The 21,010-nt window shown below is 39.4% G+C and overlaps 1 long non-coding RNA gene across 4 annotated transcripts; it reads right to left on the minus strand.

Annotated features, from left to right (window-relative positions):
* Positions 1–17,178: 17,178 nt before the first annotated feature.
* On the minus strand, positions 17,179–20,216 carry LOC140264316 (uncharacterized). 4 transcript variants are annotated; one of them, XR_011906027.1, is made up of 3 exons: positions 20,079–20,216; positions 17,990–18,100; positions 17,179–17,857 (listed from the first exon to the last, which is right to left on the minus strand). It is a non-coding gene; the product is annotated as an uncharacterized lncRNA (long non-coding RNA). The 4 variants fall into 4 exon arrangements; XR_011906026.1 differs by having other exon boundaries at positions 19,952–20,216; XR_011906025.1 differs by lacking the exon at positions 20,079–20,216 and adding an exon at positions 19,796–19,937.
* Positions 20,217–21,010: the final 794 nt, after the last annotated feature.

Genomic DNA, 21,010 nt, shown 5'->3' on the forward strand with positions numbered 1-21,010 from the left:
TGCAGTCTGTGTTACAAAGGTTCTTCTCAGTTTGTGCCTCAGAGACCTCAGCAAACAACTTAGCTTGAATTGTTCTGAGTGTGAAAAGATTACACCTACTGGTTTTGCTGCATCACTCGTTCTTTGTGTTAAAATACTTGTGTTAGTATGTGTACCAGACTACAGCTGTAGGTGACTGACTGTGCTTTCCCAAAAATATCAAACCAGAGTAGTCACTTTACCTCCATGGACAAGGGAAAACAAACATGGTCATGTCTGTGACTAGTTTAAACTGGGGGCTTATTCTTCAGACTGCTAAGCTGGAAGAGGCAGAGAGTGGGAAGAACAAGAGTGAAACCAATCCTTGAAATTCACCCAGTTTGATAATAGTTTTAAAAGTGAACCAACCCAGTTACAAACACTGATTTCTTCAATAAAGCTTCAACAAAACAATTGGTTTTCTACTGAAAAAATAGTCACACAGTACATGTGGAAGTTTCTGGAAGGTGACTATTGTGGGACGTTAAGATATCATTACGAAATGACACAAGAAATGATGTCTGAGGTTGAGTTTTAAAGGAAAAAAACACACTGTTAGGAAGAGCAGGGAACCAAAGCCACCCAGCATGTATTATAAGACACCCTTGGGTGTGGACTAGTCCTTGGGTAAGCACTACTGACAGTTCTCTTACCTGAGTAGGATAGGACCAGTGAGTGAGTTATATTCACATCTGTCATATACAAGACTTGCATTGACAGGTTTTGCCTTGGAAAGCACCTGAATGAGCTCCCTAGACAACTCCTGAACAAGGACTGGGTTAGCCAGGCCATCTGCAATAGAGGGCATGGGGAGATCAGATATCCACAAAGCACAGAGAGGTAGCCTGGCCAGTAAGAGCTGGGTGGGCACTGATCAACAGCCCCTGAGTCTACCATTTTGGATGACTCAGAAATGATACACAGACATAGAGAGCACTAATTGGGGCATACAGTTACCTCAAAATTAAGTTCTGTGCAATGCTGTCAGGAAAACAGGAAAGTATTCATTATACTGAAGTGGAAGAAGCCAAAACGAAAGGCCTGTGTACAAAAAGAATAATTAAGTAAGAAAAAGCTGACAATTAAAGAAGTCTGCAAAACTCAAGTGTGCTGAGGCAGATAAGTAGCGCTGAAAAAGTATGTCAGAGTCTAAAGGGCTTGTCTGAGAAAAAAACAAGCAAGAAACTGGAGGGATTTCTGAACCTGACAAGCTTTAAAGTACTAACACATTTTCATTTCATTTGCAAGATTCTTCAGCACTATTCAAATAATGTCTGTAGGGGCTTGCCCAGCTGAGACTGTTATAATTTAGGAATTTGTTCTGGCAAGACTTGTTATCCCTTGGAGGATTTCTGAGGGAGAACTGGAGGGGAATTCATTTTAATATGTTCTAATTACTGCAAACATATTGTTAGAACTTGACCATGGGTCTAATCAGACCTTCTTATCCCACAGACTTTAATGTTTTCCATTACTTGAGGTGAGATTTTTAATTTAATTTTATTTTATTTTATTTATTTATTTATTTTTTTAATAGTTGCTTAAATGATTTTACAGTAGAGAACCTTTATGCATGGTGACTCAACTGGATCCTTCAGGTCTCCCTCAGATCCTGTAAGACCATAGGGAAGGATGGTTGTGTAGTTAACATTTGATTTTTTGTCTATATAAAATAGTGATGCTATCGTGGATGACTTCTATTTCTATCAATATCCAAGACATCAAAATAAAACATATAGTGAAAAAATTGAGTGAGTAGTCTTATATGAATTAAAATTAGAAGATATGTTCTTATTTAAAAAAATAAATAATAATAACTGCAAAATCCACTTTCTAGTCCCTCTGTAATTTACCCATCTTCACAGCATGATGAAAGGTGCATTGTAGATGATTTTTATACTCAGTTTTAGATAAGTAAAAAGGAAATATATTTCAGCCTGTATTCAATCTGTGTTTGACTCAGGGTCTTGGATGTCATTTTCCATTAAAAATAAAATAAATCTTGTAAATGTGGAAAAAAAAAAAAAAAAAAAAAAAAAAAAAGAGAGTTAATTGCATCAGGCAAATTCGCTGTATTTCTGTTTGCACAATAACTAGTCTTGTGTTTTGTTTTGTTTTGTTTTTTTCCTCTAATTTATCCTGTATCTCTGTATCTCTCCTACTGCTTATGCCCTTGTTTTAACAAAGGACAAAATGATCGTATATGTTGAAAACTGAAAATAAACCACCATTCTGCAGTGTCTCCTTTATTCAGTGAAGCTGACATGATGCTGACAGCAACTGCAAGTGCACTTTCACTAATGTTCCTACATAACCTACCCACGTCTGCAGAATATCTGTATTTTTTTTTTATTTATTTTGTGTCAAAGGACCTAATTCACAGGAATTAAGATTTTTAATGAAATATTCATACAGCAAAGTATTTTCCCCTGCAGTTCTGAAAAGCCCTGAAGCAATTACAATACTATGTTCATTCATCATGGTATATGTAAAAACACTTCTAAGCTTGATGGACTAGGTTTAGATATCTCAGCCAAGGTAAAATTACATTATTATGGCAAGAGGAATTATGTAAGCTTATCTGATATATAACCATCACATTGACCTATTCATCTGCACTTTAAACCCCTATATATGGCATATTTCCATATCATGAGACTTCACAGAATCAAACAAGGTCTGAATCTCTCTTTAAAGTGGACTAAAATTCAATAAGTACCTTATAGAATTATTCAATCTGAAATAAAAGGTATCAGTCAGAGATATCTAACAAACTTTCATAGTGGCTACAGGTCAGCTATCTTCAACATCTAATCTCAACTAATATGTTAACCATCTTGGAGCTGTGAATGCATATTTTTGTACCCACCACAACTTTCTGTCACTTGACAATCTTGATATGAGTTTGAAAGACAATAATAACTTCTTTTCTCTGACAGGTCTTAGCATCAGTGTTGTGTAAACTTACATTTCTTGTATAAAAAGAAAGTAAAAATAAATAAATAAATAAATAAATAAATAATATCAAATTAAGTGCATTGTTCTAAACACTTAAATAAGTTTCATTACCAAAGATAATACATACTACACTAGCTTACAAGGGCTTACAGATGCATAGCCAGTGATAGAGAGTTCTGTGGTCTCCTTTGCATTAGCCATTTTCTTCTGCCATCTCTTGCACCTGAATCACCTGTGTAAGAGTACATGTAGGTATTTTTTGAGGAAATCAGCCTTAGAGCTGCAACTCACAGTCATTCAAGAGTCCTGAATCCCAGCTTTGGTGAATCCAAAATATAGTGTCCCCAAAGGGTCCTTGAAATTCATGTATTTCACCGGCTAACTTCCTTGATTTCAGACTTACGTTTACATTATTTTTTTATATGTATTTGGATCAGAATTTCTGGTTCCATTTTCTTTGAAATAAGTCTAGCTGATATGTGCTAACCAAATCCATGGTAACTGAAAACATTCAGAGTTTTGTTTCAAAATTCCATTTCTATTGTAAACAGAATAGCCAATGAAAACACAGACCACAGGGGCTAGCTGTAATTAATGCTAGTCCAAATCCTGATTAAGGAAGAAGACCTTACCAGTAACTGGTAAGGTCCTTATAGAATCATAGAATCATCAAGGTTGGAAAAGACCTAAAAGATCATCCAGTCCAACTGTTCACCTATTACCAATAGCTGCCACTAAACCATGTCCCTCAACACAACATCCAGTCATTCCTTGAACACCCCCAGGGTCGATGACTCCACCACCTCCCTGGGCAGTCCATTCCAGTGCCTGACCACCCTTTCTGAGAAGTACTATTTCCTAATGTCCAGCCTAAATCTCCCCTGCCACAGCTTGAAACCATTCCCTCTAGTCCTTTACTTCTTTGTGTGCCATACCTCATCTTCTGCTGTTGACACACGATCTTCTAAGTGTTCCTTGCTCCCATCTGCCTCAGTGTCAGAGAAAAAGGTAAGCTGTGATTTCAGTATTCAAGTGAAGTTATTCCTTCCAGTATTTGAAGGGAGTGTATAAAAATGAGGAGGTATGAGTGTTTGAGAGGGTGGATAGTGATAGGAGAATGGGGAATGGTTTTACACTGAGACAGGGGAGGTATTAGTTAGACGCTTTTCACACAGAGGGTTCTGATGCACTGGAAAAGGCTGCCCAAGGTGATTGTGGATGCCCCATCCCTGGAGACATTCAGTGCCAGGCTGGATGTGACCCTGATGGTTGGCAACACTGTTGAAACTGAAAGGTCCCTGCAGTCCTTTCCAACCTTTTTCAATTTAAAACAAACAACAACAAAAAAAAAGGAGTGATAAAGAATGAAAAATTCACAGTATCTGCAGCACAGGAAATTTCCCAACAGAGAAGGCTTTGGAAGTTGTAAGGCTGATCAGCAGTCAGTTCAAAAGCTGTCCACAGACCGCTCTGTCAATGGGCATCAAATATTGAGAAAAAAATGTTGCCTTTTTTTGAATGAATCTGAAACTTTAAGCAGGTTTCTTAAAGAAATTGAATCTGACCTATCATTTACTGCCCAATAAGCAAGCCTTCTGCGTGTCTATGTACTGGTTAGAAATTGTACTGAAAGCCTCCGTAAAGAAGTTTTTTCCCAAAATTCAATTAGCTAATCAGAGCCTCTACCAGGTAACAGGAGAGATATAGGTAACTGGTACCATTCACAGCAATTGGAAAATGTCTTAGTTAAAGACAGTATGCTTCTTCTATTTTCAGCTGCTAAATAGTGGCTATTGAGTTTAAAGCCCATCTGAGATGTTTTCTTATCCACATTTGCTAGATTTATTACTCCCACTGCAAAATTTATGGAAAGATCATGATTCAAATATTCCCAGTCTTCTTCCAGTGCCTTTGAGTTTTGGCTACAATACACCATAGAACAAAATGGTATATTGCAGCTATACTGCTGCCCTAATACATTAAAATATACTCTGATTTGCCAAGTTATCTCTACAGACACAACGTTTTAAGACAACAAATATCTTTCTGTTTTTATTGAAAGAGATTAGCCTGATTTCATCCATCAAAGTCCTGATTGCCAACACTATTAAAGATAGAATTAGGAAAAAAAAAGAAAAAGAAACCAGCTTTTGTTTTCAGGTTAATCTAAGGTTCACTGAAACATTAGAGTAGTTATGTAGACAACTTCTGTGGACCAACAAAGGTGTAATGGATTGTTATTCCACAGTAAGCAGTTCATCTATGCAAAACCAATATTTGAATGATATCTAAGCCAGTCTTCAACATAAAACAATAAAAGCTGCTTTATTTATTTATTTATTTTTATTTATATTTATATTTATTTATTTATTTATTTTTAACTTGCCCTGGGAATTTGAAATAAACTATTATTTATTGCCTATGAGAGTTTTAGTTGTCTTCTTATTTTTACTTCATGAAAATCTAAAGGTAAAATGATTTATAAAAATATATATTCTTATATTCCACTCCAGTCACATCCAAAGTGCAGGTGACAGTGATCGAAAATAATCAAAGACAGAATATTTCTGAAGGAGCTCAACATTTAGGTAACCATAGAGGTGGAAAATATTACAAGTGAAGAGCAATGCTTTAATAATACATATGACAAAAATATATAAAAATAATATATGTATATATATGTGTATATATATATATAAATACATATAAAAACTTGAGTCAAATTATTTGACAGGAATTTAGCACCTGTGTCTATTTTATGTCTATGTGTAGTATACTTTTTAAAGCACCTGACGAAATGTGCAGTTTTAGCTAATATAACTTCTTGTGTGTCTATAAAAGTTTCTTCCAGCAAATATACTATGTGGATGAGATGACCTTTTGTGGTCCCTTCCAACTCTTAAGGATTCTGTGATTCTATGATTCTATAATAGAGATATTATATATATATCTATCTATATTATATATCTATATCTATATCTATCTATCTATCTATCTATCTATCTATATATAATAGAGATATTATAGATTTCTCTATAATAGAGATGACAACTACTGTTATTTGAGAGCAAGATTATGATGACCTCATTTAATCTTCATTCAAATTCAATATGAGACAAATATTCATTACTAAGGTCTGACTTAGAAATGTTTCATATTTAGCCTTTTTTTGTTCATTTGTTCCTCTTTGTTACATACAATCTTACTCCCACTTCCTAAGAGAATTCTACCTTCTTTAAACTTGCAGCTTGCATCCTTTGGATCATTTCTGCCCTGCAAATAAAATAGGTATTGATGACAATTGAATAGACATTCAAAATATGATTCAGTAGATGGACTTGTGAAAGTACATTATTCTGTCCTTCCTCTGGTACTACTCTGATCAGTGTACGTGAGTGCACATGTATTTATTTTACTGGCCCTAAACCAACTGCCAGCAGCTTAGGAGATATTTTTCCTCCCTCCTTCAATAAAATTTGTATTATTTGGCCATTCACTAATGGAAGCAGAAGAGTTATGAGCCAAAAAACAAAACCAGATATTTGATGTAGATGGAGTTAATTTTAGTAACTAACTTTCTCTTGATATATGTGCACAAAAACAAGCAGTAAATTTTCTACACAAAAACCTTTGAAGGTCACTTACATTTCAGAACATTTGATGACTGAAATTTGTTTAATGAATTTTAATTTAATAACTGAAGCTTTAAGCACTTCAATATGACTTTCATTTGTATTTTATTCCCAACAAATACACATTAGATCAAATAAGAATATAGCCTTGGGTTGTGTGTAATTTTTATATTGAACAGATATGATTGGGGAGGAGAAAATTAGTACAAAACAGGAAAGAAAAACCATTCACAGTTCACCTTAGTAAAAAAACTGTACAGTTAAGAGGAAGGGAGATGCTGACATGCTTATAGCAATCTTGTTGTGCCTGGAGAATGCAACAGCCACGACAGTTCAGTTACATTGAAACATGGTTTGTGAGGACTTAGAAGTCAGCTAAAAAACTGAGATTTAAAATTTTAAGCATACCTCTTCCAGCGTCCCAATGAAAACAAACACTTCAAAACATCCTTGACGATGTATTTGGTCTGAGTAATAATGCCAGGTCAAACAATGCATTATCGTGCAGGAGACCACTTCTGTTGTGATACAGACTTTTATATAATGGGTAAAGAGTCATAATCTTTGCATGTATCGCTGCAGATTAACTGCAAAGCCTGTGAGACTTTGAACAGCAGGAAATTTGATAAAAGACATGCAGACCACAAAGGAGAGAACTACCATGGGTAGGTATTCACAGACAAAGTAGAAAGAAAAGCTCTGTTTGAGCTGTATTGTAATGATCATGATCATGGGATCAATCATTTTGGCTGCCACTAGGCTGCTGAAATAAAACAAATGACAGGCAGAAAAGAAGGGCAGTGGTAACTTCCTTATCAGAGTATGCATTTCCAAAATAGGTGCCCGTATGTATATTGACATTGTTAGATAGATACCTATGTATACGGACAGCTAGAATTTAATAATTACTGTTCTTACTTGGATTATGTATACTTTGAGACGTTCTCAATGTCATTAGAATTGGATGTTTAATGACAGAACATGGTGCCAGTATGCAGTAAGCCTATCACATTATGGAGTAGCATAACTGTACTTATAATCTACATTTGAAAAATGCACTGAGATACACATTTAAGCAACCAATTCAGCTGTGATCTTCTGGGTAAAGCAGGGAGAAAAAAGCCCATTACTGCTTAAGTAAAAGAAATGGAGATTTCATTTTCACAGACAGATCAAAAACCATTTTTTTTTTTTTTTACAGAAACTTTAATCACATTTTAGCACAGTCTCAGAAGAATAAACACTATAAACACTACCATCCACATAAAAATATTCATGAAAAAAAATTAACATTTAAATGGTTCAGACTGCATATCCTCAGTTATTATTTTAATTTACTGTGAGGAAAGCAATGTTGAAAAGAAAACCTGCATTTCTGAGTAACATCAGGAGATGTACTGGTCCAAACCTGTTCTATGGTTTGAACAATAGCCAGAGAGGAAGGTAACTACAAGAGGTATTCCAGCATACCAAAAATAGATAAGAGCTAAACAAGAATATGAGGAGAATAGGGAAGGATTATCCAAGCATCAAACAGACTGGGAGAATTAGAAATTTCAGATAGGCTGTAAACCCTGGAGTTCTCTACCAATGAGGAAACAGGAGGAAATTCACAACGTGAAGCAGGAAATATAAACTGTTGTGTCTCTCAGCTCTGTGTGCCTGTTCTCAAGGTTGCCCACCATTGCAAAAGTGTGAAATAAATTGTGATTCACAGCAAATTCCACCCAAGCCTGGATTACTGAACATGAGCATTTCTCACATTTATCATAAGAGAAATACAATTAAACCAGATATATTTTAAATTTATTAGGATAGTGATTTTTTTTTTTTTTTCAAAGTCATTCCCTTAATTTGTCATGACCTCAGGTCCAAAACTATCTGAATGTGAGACAAATCTTAAAAAGTTGCAGGAAGTGACTCATAGTACAACATCAGAACCATAAAATATTTTGAATTGGAAGTAACCTAAAAAATCACCTACTTCCAACCTCCCAGCCATAGGCAGGGTTGCTAACTACTAGATAGGCAGCTCCTCCAGCAATAGCTTGAAGACCTTTGAATATGGAGCATCCAAAAGCTTCTCTGGGCAACCTGTTCCACTTCCTCACCACATTCTGATGTCACTAATGTACAAAGTCAATCCCCCCACTCCTGCTTAAAACCTCCCTTTTAGTACTAGAAGGATTCAGTGTGTTACCTCTGAAGCCTTCCTCTCTCCATACTGTGCAAGCCAAATTCCTTCAACGTTTCTTCTTAAGAACAGTGCTCAAGCCCTGCGACAATCTCGCCCTTGGACCCTGTCCAACAACAACATGCCTTTCTTGTGTTGGGGGTCCCAGACATAGAGGCAGTACTCACAGAACACAGCCTTTCCAAAGCATCTGGGAAGAAGCAAAAGGTCTTTTGCTTATTAGATATATATGTGTGTACATTTATATATTTCTTTTTAGCTTCTGATATTTTTTTCTGAGGTGCATTTCAGTGATATCTATGCTGGGGTGAAGTGAAAGTTTGTGAGGCATCCACATTAATTACTGACAAAATGCAGTCTTTTCATACAACTCCTCACAAAGTAGTTTCTGGAAGACTTTTTCTTTCTTTCTGTAGCCAAGGTCTGCTGCTTCAGAGATGGAGCTGTGGGAGGTATAAACGGTTGATCCTGTAATAATTAGTAAATATCTGGACCTGATGGATTTTGATGGATTTTCCATCAAAAGGATTCAGGAAATAAAGGTTTCCGGAAAAACTTCCAGGAGGAACTTCTTTATAAAAAGGGTTGTTAAGCACTGCAATAAGCCCCCAGGAGGGAGATTGAGCCACCATCCCTGTATGTGTTTAAAAACCATTTAGATGTGGTGCTCAGAGTCATGATTTAGTGGTGGATCATTAAAGTTAAGGTAGAATGGTTAAGCTGTACTTGGACTTGATGATGTTTAAGTTCTCTTCCAACCTGAGTGATTCATGATTCTTTCTTTCAACTACTTGGAAAAAAGTAGATTGTTGTTGTTACTGTTGTTTTCCTTCTTAACATACCTGACTGTTAGATTACAGAATCAGCTGATGTGCTTTTCTAGCACAAAGAAATATAAGCAAAGTGAGTACAGTTATGATTGTAAAGCCTGTAGTTCTGGATCTCATAGTCCATCATACTTCTAATGCTGTGAACTTTGACAAACCATTTAAATAGTTTGCATTTTCTTCTCATAATGAAAAATTCTGCATTTGTGACTTTGAAAGTGGGAAAGAATAATTTAAGTTGGAGTATTTGGGAAATAAACAAGTAGGAAAGTTGAGGTCATAATTATTTAGGTCACCAAATCAAGACACTCTATGTAACAAAGATGTCCTGACCTCCAGAGTCATTAAATCTCATTTCTTTCTATTTGAGATGGAAATGAGAAATGTAAGCTGAAATAAACTAACAAGTTTTGAAAGTTTCTCTGGAGGTTAAATGAACTGAAAGAGAAGAAAGAACATTTCACAAATTTTATAGCTCAAATAAAGTTTATATTTCATACAGTTACTCTCTTAACCAGAAAGCCCAGTAAAGAGTCCCAGAGCACAGCAGAATTGTAATTCTATTACACAGATAACTTCAAACAGTATATTTCAGTGATGAATGGACTAGCTATTTTAGAGAATCTCTTCATGAGGAAAATGCATGCTACCAAATACTCATCTCAGTTATTACCCTTGGGTTGTATTCATACTCCATACTCAGCTGGGCAATCTCCAGTGTCAAAGAACTCATTCAGTCCCTATTAGCCACCTCAGCAGTGAAACGCAGACTTCCGTGTATCTGGGGTTCATCCTCTTCAGCTTTAACCTCCTGTCTTCCCTCTTCAAACAAACATGTGATTAGTCATCTGAATTGGTATCTTTCTCATACCCTCCATCCTGAGCTTCCAAGCTCCCAGTTAAGCACTGGAACTTGTCTTCTCTTCAGCTGCTAGATCTTAAGACAAACTAGACCAGATCCAGGGGAAAACAAAAACTACTTTTCTTTCCCCTGAACTTCAACCACGACATTTTTTTGACAGCAAAAACATTAAGAATATGTAATCCAAGGTTACTGTAGGAAAGATCTACTGAAGCATAGGACTTGGAGGACTTCATTATGATCAGGTCTTTCCATCTTTAAAAGCTATGTAATCACTCAAAAAATAAAATAAAATAAAATAAAATAAAATAAAATTTGTTTGATTTTAGTGGATTTTTTATAGAGTTTACAAAAAAGAAAGAATTGGGATGGCTTTTTTTCTCAGTCCTTGTAGCTGGCTTTTAGTAATAGCACCCTGTTATAACATTTAGATTATATGTTTCCCCTGAGTTGCTCAGTATTGTTAATGGAAGGGTTAACAGATGCAATATGGAGGCTACTATTTTCACTGATGACGTTTTCAGTAGGGCTGCTGTTTTTCCACATCCTCTTTTGATCCTTTCACTCTTAACTGTAATGGCAATACCTAATCTTGCTTCCTCTTAATAGAACAACAATATTTGTTTCAGATTTTGTCTGTCTGCATTGCAACATTTGCACTTGCCACTGTTGTATTAATAGTGAGATTGTGTTTGGCTGCATCTGTTCCAATTGCAGCACTTCTTCTGATTTTTTTTTTTTTTATTATTTTTTCTTTTTCCATACCTAACAGTAACCATCCTGCATTTTCTCTTGTAGCTCTTCATCTGGTTGCATTATGACAATCTGATCTGGCTTTTTGTTCAAAAGGAAGTAATCTGCAACAGCATTTGTAACAGCAAAAATAAGACCAATATGTTTAGGTGGAATAAAGAAAACAAGTTATAGTTAAACATTCAGCTATTTGTACTGATTTCTGGACTGATTAATGTAGGGCTTCAAACAAGATTCTAGGGGTGAAGAGGATATAGTTTTGAGTGACAGAGAAGAGCCAGAGACCACTGTCCCTTTAGAAAGCAGAAGGCAAAAAATGGTGAACTGCCTCAAGGGAATTAGGGAGGGCTTCTCTAGGAATGTAATACAGCCTATAGCCCAGCTAAAGTACCTCCGCACCAATGCATGCAACACAGGAAACAAGCAGGAAGAACTGGAAACCACATTGCAGTTAGAGAACTATGACCTAATTTCTATCACAGAAATGTGGTGGGATGAATCAGGAACATTGAAATCTTGGAAAAGACTGAGAATGAGGGGCAGAGTGTTATCTTGCATGTTAAGAGGTGTATAGGTTGTGAAGTAACCACAAATAGATTGCAAGCTTGTAGGTGAAAATTCAGGACTGGACCAATCAAGGTAAGCCTGTGAACAAGGCCTCCTTGCTTCAACTACAAGAAGTGCTGCATTTGCAAACTCTCATCCTGATGGGGGACTTCGACCATCTAGACAGCTGCTTGGAAGATGACACAATGGACTGTAATGAAGTCAGGAGACTCCTGGAGTGCACTGAGGATAACTTTCTGCTCCAGATATTGAACAAACCAACCAGAAGTGAAGGATTACTCAACCTGATGCTCACCAGTGTACTTAAGATCATAAAAGATGATAGCTACCATGATTTTATGATCTCAAGGAAGATGGGCTGACAAAGAGCAAAGTCAGGTCCCTGAACTTCAGATGAATAAAATTCCAGCTGAGGGGGAGAGAAACACTAGGAAGCTGTTCTTAGGGACAAAGGGACTGAGCAGAGCTGACTGATCTTTAAGAAAGGCTGTCTTAGAGTACAAGAACACTCCATTTGCAGTGTAAGAAATCAAGCAGAGGAAGCAGAAAACCAGTGTGGCTTGACAAGGACCTGCTGATCAAATTGAGATATAAGTGTGAGGTGAGGCACTGGAAACAGTTGTTTGGAGAAGCTGCCCCAGCCTTGGAGACATTGAAGGCCAGGCTGGATGTGGCACTGGGCAGCCTGATCTTGTGGTTGGCAACCGTGCCCATGACAGAGAGGTTGGAACTAAATTATCTTTAAAATCTCTTCCAGTTGAAGCATTTCAATAATTGTATGATTAACTACAAGTTAAAAACTTAAGAATGTTGCACTGGAATAAATATCAAGTTTAAATTTCTTTTCTGTAATAGTTCACCACACCTTAAAACACTCATCTATTTGTCTTGCTTGCTACTGGTAAAAAAAAAGGGCTTTGTATGATACAAGAGAAGACTAAGCTGAAGTGAAATGAATTTTGAAGTGAAATAAGGTTGCAGTTTCTATGGCAGATTTCATATTTTACAAAAGGAGTTGTTCATTAAGCACAACATTTTGTTGTGCTGCTTTTCCATTCAATTCCTCCCCATGTCTCTGTGTGCAAAAAAAAAAAAAAAAAAAAAAAAAAAAAAAAAAAAAAGCATATTTTCAACCACCATGGGTGAAATGGATCAAAAACTTTGGAATTCAGATAGTAGGTCACTCATCTGGTAAATGCCCTATTTGCTCGTCAAGTCTGAGTTCAAATGGTTATTGTAAGAAAAGATGTATTGTAAAACACTGCATATAGAAAACTGTGATTAAACACAATACTACAGCATTTTTTAAATTCCAGTGATCCACTAAAGCTGAGATTTTCATGTCACATAAATTTGATTACTATCAAGCCCATCTTTATTTTCAGCCCTGGCCTAATTTTAGAAGAGCATGATTTAATTTCAAGGTCGAAGTTTAGCAGCAGTTTTTCTGTCAATGTTACAGAAAGAAATTGCTCTCATTCCTTTGTAGGCTAATGATGAAACTGCTAGCATACTGTATCAACTATGGAAAACAATTTAAGATTTTCTTTCATCTAGTGGTTGGAATAGATGATCTTCAGGATTCCTTCCCACTGCGCTTTTCTATTACAATTTTTACTTAAAACAGATTATATATCTACATAAACCAAGAATTTGCTGTGTGAAGATCAGATCAAAAGGAGTTTATTGCTGAAACACATTTCACAAAAACAATCCATATTAGCAATATTGCAATAGTAATGTAGTGATGAAAGAAAGAAGCAAGAGTATCTAACATTGGCTTTCATTGCTAACAATGCAATCAGACAAAATTCTTGCCTTTTACTATGTCTCCGATTCCTAAATGAATATTTCCACTAGCCCTGTGCTTGTGGAGCTATTTTCAGCTGCTTTCTCAATGATACATGAGCCCAGAAGAAATAGAAAAGGAAGAGTAGCTTTCTATTTTGAACACATTTAGTAAAATCTTGTTTCAGAAAGCAAAAGGAAAAGGGAAAAGCAGCTTTTAAATGTGATGGTTGTGCAACCGTTTGCTGCACATTTAAGTAAATGCCCTGTTTCTTTTGCAAAGATACACAGCAGAGAGGGTGCAGATCCCCACCACTTTTGTGTATTTTTCATGTGTTGACCATGAAGCAAGTGCTGGAAGTAAAGGATTCCTAAGAAAGTAAATTCAATAGACACAGATTTGTATTATATCCATGATTATCTTCAAGATATTCTTCTGCACACCAGTAAGAGGCAAAGTGAATGTGATGTACAGGTCAGATCTGCCATTCTCACCTCTGCCCATTGAGTCTTATGACTCTTACACACAGACTTGCATTCTCAGAGGACAATGCAGTAGCTGATGTGACCATGGAGCAGGGACAGAGAATTCAGTATGATGAAGAACTAGTTTAAATGCTTTCTGGATTACAAATAGAAAAATAGGATTAGAATAAGTGTCAAATATATCTTCTTTGATGTCTGTGTAAGCCAAATCACCTGAAGTATCCAGCTGCATTAACAGACTATGATGTGCTGAACTTCTAGTTAAATGGAGGACACCTATTAATTCTCTGTGTACAAAATGCTCTCTGTCAGGCATGCTAATAAAAAACTGCTTTAACTGCAGTAGGATTAATTTTATTTCAAATGCAAGAATGAAGAAAACCTGTTTTTTTCTGAACATTATCATTAAAGGGTAATCAAAGAATGAAATTTGTTTGAAGTTCATGTGAATAACACTTACAGCATCAAGTTTAATCCTTTATTTTAATCCCATTTACATGGAAAATGAATTTAAAACAAGCTCTTGGCTCCCACAGGATATTATAAATTGTTTTCTCTGCAGTCGTTAATGTTTTCTCACCCTTCACTGCCTTCTGTGTATAAAGCCCCTGACACAAAACCCCTAATAAGTTACAGAAAGTACACCTTCATGAAAGACAGTACTAGGTGGTGTGCTTTACACAGATATAAAAGAGAAATTAAATATATATAATATATATATGTATACATATATTTTTTTCCTCTTTTAGAAAAAGAACACGGAATAGTTCTAATAATTCATGGAAATGTCCACTGTAAGCACAGATTCATTTTAGCTGTCCAAATGGATGATGAGATCAAAAGTTGAGTTGCATGTGTTAGGAGCAGATGTTGAGTGAGCAGCTCTACTTCAGTCTAACAAAGATGCATTCATACGCATGAGATGAAAAGGGTGTTTTGTACATGATTACCATCAGTGGCGGTTGAGAATTCTCATAAATAAGGACTTTCAGGTTGCATCGCAGACAGCTGGACCTGTACAAAAAAGTATTCTGATAATCTTTCCAATATGCTATAATGTGATCCTGAATGAAGGCTGCCAGATATGCAGCTTTTCAGCCATTTTCTTCTCCTTGACTATCTCTACTGACAGACAAACTACATTGTCCCAGGCAAAGCATGATGTTAATAGTAACTGCTTCCTGATACACAGGCATACCACTGAGGGAAGAAGAATTTTCCCTCCTTTCCCTACAAATAAATTCTTTGAGTTATTTATGTTACATCATGATTTATAACTAGAAATGAACAAGAGAAATAATGGACTTAGAATAATGAACCCTTTCAGTGGAGGAAAGGATGGAAACACTGATCCTTTCCCTAAATTTAAAAGGCCATTTAAAGGGGAAGAGGGTTACTGTAAAGTTCATTTAATTGAAATATCATATCATATTTACACTTTTATTTTATTTTATTTTATTTTATTTTTATTTTTACTCTTACTAGGTCTTGAAAGTGCTGATTTACAGACTTCTACTAAACTGGGAGATGCTTATTTATCTGTGTATGACAGCTGTAATATGTACAGCAGGTCAGAACACCATTCTACTAAGCACAATTTAAACTGATTGCAAATGACATTTCCCTCCCTGAAGTAGTTAGAATCTAAAATAAATGTTAATAGAATAACCTTCTAAATAAAATTTATGTGCAGCAACTCAAAGCTTTCTATTTTCAGAGAGACATATGGGAAGGAGAATATTGCTAATAAGGTTACATTTACAGAGAAGGTTGCAGGAGGAGATGCATTTTCCTTATTTGTATCTTCAGCTATGCATTAGCCAGTTCTGGTCTAGAGCAATAAGGCCACATCATCATTGCTTTGTGATAGGGATAAAATCCTTCAATTCTTTCAAGAAATTGCTGGCTGTGGAGATACCGAGCTTCATTCAGTGCAATGAATACACCACATCTACCCAGAGCATTAAAAAAGACTAAGTTAGGAAGTGTGAATATAAAGGTAGATGCAAAAAGGTTACCTCAGGACTGTTTCTACAGCAGCATTATCAAAGCAAGAAAACTGATCCTGTTACTAACCTTGAAATTTTATACCCTGAAGACATCTCTTTCTTTCCACGTTTATTTGCTTGCTTTCCTCTTACCCCTTCTCCTTCTCTTGCTATACTCCCAAGGCTCTGCAGACCTGACTGTCAATATTAGCATAAGGTTACAGGTGCCATTTGACCTGATGCTTTCAGCTGTTTTGCTTAGTATGTACAGACCAAGATTTTTACAAAGCCAGATATTTAACTGCATAGCCATGGATCCCATTTGTGATAGAACTGTGTTGGTTTTAGATTTGTTTTGTTGGTTTGTTGGTTGGTTGGCTGGTTCGGTTTTGGTTTGTACAATAATTTCAGTTGAATAAGTCATTTATAGTAATAGACTTGTCCTCAGAATTAAGAACCAAGAGACTGCCTAACAGTGCTTATGAGAATAAATTTCTGAAATCACAGAACCACTTAGTTTATATACATGTTTAAATATACCACACACACTTGTCCTGGCTGTTTCCTCTGCACTCCACCCCTTGGGCTAATGCTATTTCAACCCAATATTTCTGTGACCCAGGATGAGTCATCACAGGGGAAGAGAGAACATAACATGCAGCTAATTAAGCAGTTGCTTAATTCAGTTGCTGAAGTTAAGTTCATGAACAAATGATTCACTTTACTTGACACTGTGACTTTGATCAAATGTCTTTGAATCATTCTCAGTGAGTATGTAGAAAAAAAAAAAAGTTTAAAATGGCATCTTTAAATGGCTTTCTGGAATACTTCTCCCCTATTTTCTATGTGATATCACAAAATAATTATTATTCTCCATGTTTTGCAAGAATAATGCCACTGATTTTTGACTCTCTTACTGCAAAACATAGAAGTAAATCTCATTATCCAAAGTATTGAACTAAGAGCGTGTCATACAGCGTAGAGAAAACCTAGGCGTTTAAAGTAATGTTTTTCACTTCATAGTCCAATTATTTGCATGGTAAAAGTTGCTAGCACCACTCAGTGGTATATATATTCAAAAGTAACCCTTAATTCATGATGATGACAGTAAAAAGTAGATATAGATTAAGGTGCTGAACTTCAGTCTAGGTGATATATCCAAGACAGAGTAGAAGGAGACAAAGCTGAATGAGAACACATTAGAGTAGTATCTGGGCACAGTGCTGCTGTCATTAGACCCTAGTCTCAGACACATAGAATTTCAGCTGCTAACCTGTTTTAGATATCTGAGGAGTGAATATGAATTCATATTTATATTTGCAAGTCAAATGTGGTTGAATATTTCAGAGGCCATATCTGAGATTAGTTTTATTAATTTTTCTGTATTGCATACATAATGAAAAAGTCACCAGTAGGAAGACAACTTGTGATTTGCTTAAAGTCATATTGTCTTACAATGAAAAAAAAAACCAAACAAACAGCTGCTGTTTCTCACTTTTTTCCATGTTTACACATACAGATATATATATATGTATACACACATAATGAAATTGTGTTATAGTTAATAGACAATTAGATTTCCACAATCACATTTGTAGGTAATGTATTTACTAATGTAAGTAGGCTTGATTCCTATATCTATTATGTGGATTCTTGGTTGCTCTGTAGCAAGCAACTTGGCTACCTAAAGTCTTCTAAAGTTCTTCGGCTGGGCTGCTGGTCTACCCAGTTGCCTCAGAAACAGTTAGTTGTGGTAAGCCCCTCTCAGCATCCACTGCACTCATCTGGAAAATACGATTTATGGCCACCATTTTCCAGCTATTCCAGAACTTCTTTAAAGAAATGGGTGTCTGGAAACATGGTCCTTAAACTTAATGTAACAAGAGAAACATCCCTATTCAGCAAGGTATTTTTACCGTGTTCTGTCTTCTTGTCCCACACGAACTCAAGAAGTCTTGAAAACCCATAGCCATATCTCAGTTTTATTTACTTTCAGTCTTGAAACAGAAGAGAAATCCTTAAAACAGCTGTGATATAGGAGTGAGAAGGCAGGAATATAGCTCTGGTTTATAATAATAATAATAATAAAATATATATATATATAAAAAAAAAAGAAAGCAGAGGATTTTTAAAATGATTTACCATAATTCTATAAGAGAAGGAAATGCACTTAAAAGGCATTGTTAACTCATCACTCTCACCAGCCATGCCATCACCGCTGTCTCCCCCACTGTGTCACCGCCGTTGCTGCTGTCACCGTGGTCTCCCCTATCACATCTCCCCCACCGTGACTCACCCATGACCGCTGCCATCTCCCCCGTTGTGCTGCCATCTTTGCCGTCACCGCTGTCTCCCCCACTGCGTCACCGCCGTTCCTGCTGTTGCCGCTGTCTCCCCTGTCGAGTCTCCCCCACCGTGATTCACCCATGACCACTGCCGTCTCCCCTGCCATGTTGCTGCTTTTGTCTCCCCCGCTGCACCGTCATCTCCCCAGCTGTGCCATCGCCGTCTCCCCCGCTGTATCACCACCGTTGCTGCTGTCGCTGCTGTGTCCCCTGTGTGTCTCCCCCACCATGACTCACCCAATAGGCTGCCATCTCCCCCGCAGTGCTGCCATCACTGCCATCGCCACTGTCTCCCCTGCTGTGTCACCTGTTGCTGCTGTCACCTCTGTCTCCCCTGTCGCATCTCCCCACCGTCACTCACCCATGACCGCCGACGTCTCCCCTGCCGCGTTCCTGCTGCTGTCTCCCCCTCTGTTTCACCACTGTTGCTGCTGTCGCCACTGTCTCCACTGTGGATCTCCCCCACCATGACTCACCCGTCTACGCCGCCATCTCCCCTGCCACGTTGCCGCCACTGTCTCAACTGTTGCACCACCATCTCCCCCGCTGTGCCATCACCACCGTCTCCCCCGCTGCATCACTGCCATTGCTGCTGTTGCGACTGTCTCCCCTGTCATGTCTCCCCCAGCGTGACTCACCCATGACCGCTGCCGTCTCCCCTGCCGTGTTGCTGCTTTTGTCTCCCCCGCTGCACCGTCATCTCCCCAGCTGTGCCATCGCCGTCTCCCCCGCTGTATCACCACCGTTGCTGCTGTCGCTGCTGTGTCCCCTGTGTGTCTCCCCCACCATGACTCACCCAATAGGCTGCCATCTCCCCCGCTGTGCTGCCATCGCTGCCGTCGCCACTGTCTCCCCTGCTGTGCTGCCATCTCACCAGCCATGCCATAGCCGCTGTCTCCTCTACCGCATCACCACTGTTGCTGCTGTCACCGATGTCTCCCGTCACATCTCCCCCACTGTGACTCACCCATGACCGCCGCCATCTCCCCTGCCTCGTTGCTGCCGCTTTCTCCCCCGCTGTCACCTACTTTGCTGCTGTTGCCACTGTCTCCCCTGTGCATCTCCCTCAGCGTGACTCACCCATGACCGCTGCCGTCTCCCCTGCCACGTTGCTGCCGCTGTCTCACCCGTTGCACCACCATCACCCCGCTGTGCCATTGCTGTCTCCCCCGCTGTATCACCACCGTTGCTGCTGTCCCTGCTGTGTCCCCTGTGTGTCTCCCCCACCATGACTCACCCATGAGGCTGCCATCTCCCCCACTGTGCTGCCATCGCTGCTATAGCTGCTGTCGCCACTTTCTCCCCCGCTGCGTCACCGCCGTTGCTGCTGTCACCCACCGCTGTCTCCCCTGTCGCTTCTCCCCCACTGTGACTCACCTGTCGCTGCCACCATCTCCCCTGCTGCATTGCTGCCGCTTTTTCCCCTGCTGCGCCGCCATCTCCCCCGCTGTGCCATCGCCGCCATCTCCTCTGCCACATCACTGCTGTTGTCACCGCGGTCTCCCCTATTAAATCTCCCCCACCGTGACTCACCCATGACCGCTGCCATCTCCCCTGTTGTGCTGCCATCTCTGCCGACACTGCTGTCTCCCCCACTGCGTCACCACTGTTGCTGCTGTCGCCACTGTCTCCCCTGTGCATCTCCCCCAGCGTGACTCACCCATGACCACTGCCATCTCCCCTGCCGTGTTGCTGCTTTTGTCTCCCCCGCTGCACCGTCATCTCCCCAGCTGTGCCATCGCCGTCTCCCCCGCTGTATCACCACCGTTGCTGCTGTCGCTGCTGTGTCCCCTGTGTGTCTCCCCCACCATGACTCACCCAATAGGCTGCCATCTCCCCCGCTGTGCTGCCATCGCTGCCGTCGCCACTGTCTCCCCTGCTGTTTCACCTACATTTCTGCTGTCACCGATGTCTCCCCTGTCACATCCCCCCACCATGACTCACCCATGACCGCTGACGTCTCCCCTGCCGCGTTCCTGCTGCTGTCTCCCCCGCTGTGTCACCACTGTTGCTGCTGTCGCCACTGTCTCCCCTGTGCATCTCCCCCATCGTGACTCACCCATGACCACTGCTGTCTCCCCTGCCACGTTGCTGCCGCTGTCTCAACTGTTGCACCACCATCTCCCCCGCTGTGCCATCACCGCCATCTCCCCAGCCACATCACCGCCATTGCTGCTGTCACCGATGTCTCCCCTGTCATGTCTCCCCCACCATGACTCACCCATGATCGCTGCCGTCTCCTCTGCCGCATTGCTGCCACTGTCTCACCCACTGTGCCGCCATCTCCCCCGCCGTGCCATCGCCGCCATCTCCCCCGCCACATTACTGCTGTTGCTGCTGTCACCGCCGTCTCCCCTGTCACATCTTCCCCACTGTGACTCACCCGTCTCTGCCGCTGTCTCCCCTGCTGCACCGCCATCTCACCCACTGTGCTGTCGCCGCCATCTCCCCCTCCGCATCACCACCATTGCTGCTGTCACTGATGTCTCCCCTGTCATGTCTCCCCCAGCGTGACTCACCCATGACCGCTGCCATTTCCCCTGCCGTGTTGCTGCCGCTGTCTCACCCGTTGCACCACCATCTCCCTTGCTG

The sequence above is a fragment of the Excalfactoria chinensis genome, chromosome Z, assembly GCF_039878825.1.
Source record: "Excalfactoria chinensis isolate bCotChi1 chromosome Z, bCotChi1.hap2, whole genome shotgun sequence".
NCBI lineage: Eukaryota > Metazoa > Chordata > Aves > Galliformes > Phasianidae > Excalfactoria > Excalfactoria chinensis.